This window comes from Poecilia reticulata, chromosome 15, assembly GCF_904066995.2.
Source record: "Poecilia reticulata chromosome 15, P_reticulata-male-v2, whole genome shotgun sequence".
NCBI lineage: Eukaryota > Metazoa > Chordata > Actinopteri > Cyprinodontiformes > Poeciliidae > Poecilia > Poecilia reticulata.
This window is the reverse complement of record NC_088844.1, coordinates 5,134,280-5,136,884: the sequence shown is the minus strand read 5'-3', so window position 1 is coordinate 5,136,884 and position 2,605 is coordinate 5,134,280. Positions and strand designations below refer to the sequence as shown.

The window sequence follows — 2,605 nt, the reverse complement described above, 5'->3', positions numbered from 1 at the left end:
CCTACCGGTCCTACTGGACTTACAAGCCGCTCTGCGTAACATGCGGCGACCGGCTGCTAATGAGGCAGTGAAACTTCAAGCTGCTTCGCCACGTAGAGACCAAGCAGGCTGTGGATATAAGCAACACTTCGGGTGTAATTTAATGTATTTAAATTACACTTAATTTTTATTTTGATGCCCAAGGTAATTCAAATATTTTGTTTTATTACCAACATTTTAAAATTGTCCAATTTTACTCACAACTTTATGAACTTTACATAAATTATCAATTTACACATCAAAAGTGAACCCAATGAACATGAAAATTTAAGTGTGACAATAAAACATGTAAGTGAGGATCAACGACGTTCACTGCACCTTACAGAAACCTACAAAAAAGAACAATAGAGCAATAAAACAGAGAAAGCATTTGTATTTAAAGAGAACAGAAAAATGGCAAATAAAAAAATAAGACTTACAATTTTAAGACATTGTGGACTCGCCATGTATGTGACATCATAAGAACTGATAATGATTGGGACCGGATCCCTGGGGTGGAAAAACATTTCTGGGTTTCTTCTTTGCCTGTTTATGTTAGAAGTAGAAAAAAATAGTCAGCAATGTCATAGAATCAGTTGATGTTGGCATTAACTATGAAGTTGTTTTAATTGTGGACTTAAGGAGATAAACAAACTACCTTAAAATCTTTCCATCCATGATCTGAACACACTGATTCTTGCAGGGTGGTGAGGGGGGCTGGTGGTGCCCATCTCCAGCAGCCATCAGATGAGTGGCAGGATTCACCCTAGACAGGTCACCAGTTCATCACAGGGCCCTGAAAGCCAATAACAAATAAAAAAATGAAAGAGAAATGTTAGATTAACAAGAAGAGAAAAATTCTTTCCAGTTACCTTTAAATCAAATCATGTTTATTAAGCATTTAGTGTTGGTAACACAGCAGTTTTTGTTGTTGAAAATGTAGCTAGCTCCTCATTGAAAAACCAAACCTGCATCATAAAGACGATGTGGAGGTTCATCCTCAGAGTTGGTTGGTGATCTGGTGGAGTCAGAGCTTTTTCTGAGACAGAAAGTCTAGGTTTCCTAACACCTGATTTCTCCGGCTTCCTCTTTCATTTTCATTTGCTTAGACTGCAAAAATATGTTGAACATAAAACATTGATGAATGAGTTAGAACAACAACTTTACAATATCAAAGTCTCTTTGTCTTATGGAGCTTAATTAAAACCAGGTTAAGTTTATGAATTAAAGTATAAGTTGCAACAAACAGCCTCCATGCAGTTATAACATGAAGCTGAATGATTGCTATAGTAATAATCATACAAGTCACAATAAAATAATTATTTAAGAAACCAACGTAAATTATATATCTTTACTGCACTGTTTATAATTAAATGAAGATAATTAATAAGCAAACTTACCACCAGCTAGCAACACTTAGCAGCTGTCGTCCCTCCGGGCTCCTTTTGTGACACACATTTCATTTCCATCGGTCGTTGTCCCGTTGTGTTGTCATCTAACTCGGAGTAGGACGTCACGAGCTTGAATTTACCAAAATTAGTAACTATTGTCAAGGCCCTCTCTACTTTTATGGCAATATTATGCGAGTAAAAATGGCAAATTTGAGAATTTGCGTCTGTTATCTTCGATGCGTTCAAGTTTTTTCTTCTGTTTGTGGCGTTGTTTAAATAAATGAAAGTGTGCAATACCGCCACCATCTGGTCTGGAGTGTGAACTGTAGCTAATGCCGTTGATTATAAGGTTTTACATCACACATCTGAAAATGGATTGGGTACTTTTTTAAACATTACAAAATGATTATAATTTTTATTGTATGCAATTTTAATAAATATTAAAAGATTATTAAGGCACTTAAAAATTAATACATATTCATTCATATTTTGTTCACTTAAAGTATACTTTTATTTAATAAATTAAAAGTGTATGAGACAGTTTCAAATTTATGATAAAATTTTTCTTTTTAAAACCAGTTTCTTTTTAAGAATAGAGCACGAAGGAAAACAGAAAATCAAAGAAAGTGCAGTAGCTGAGGTTACCGGCCAGAGGGGGCGCTATAGGGACGGCATCCACCAAACACTGCAAACAAAAAAAAACCTTTAACACACCAGATGCAGTGAGACAACCCAAACTCAACACCAACACTGCCACCGGACCTCAGCAACTGCAAAACAACAAAAGAAAAACAGTTAACCAATATAACAATCTTAGACCTAATAAAAGAAAAACAATATCAGCCCGACTAAATAAAGAACAAAAAGGGCCGTAAACAAAATAAGTAAAGAAATAGAAATTAACAATAGACAATACAAGTTAAAACATCAGGACCAGGCATGGCCCTTTTGTCACTCCACAGCGGGAGGTGAAATGGGCGCGCCAATGCCACACCCCAAACACCACTTCGATGAAGGCGGATAATGCCGCCGCAGTCCAACTTTAAAACGAATGTTTAGAAGTCCGTGAAACGAACGCAGACAGAGATCCGTGAGACGAACTCAGACAAAGCCGAGCAGAGTGGAACAAAACGAAGCAGAGCAGAACAGAGTAGCAATGGTCCAACTGTGGGGGACCTGTGAAAAATTAATTAAGC

At 36.7% G+C, this 2,605-nt stretch overlaps 1 long non-coding RNA gene across 1 annotated transcript; it reads right to left on the bottom strand.

The window, feature by feature from the left end:
• Positions 1-214: 214 nt before the first annotated feature.
• Positions 215-1,503, bottom strand: LOC145555153 (uncharacterized). Its single transcript, XR_014091249.1, has 5 exons — positions 1,419-1,503; positions 987-1,128; positions 677-814; positions 459-564; positions 215-368 (listed from the first exon to the last, which is right to left on the bottom strand). It is a non-coding gene; the product is annotated as an uncharacterized LOC145555153 (long non-coding RNA).
• Positions 1,504-2,605: the final 1,102 nt, after the last annotated feature.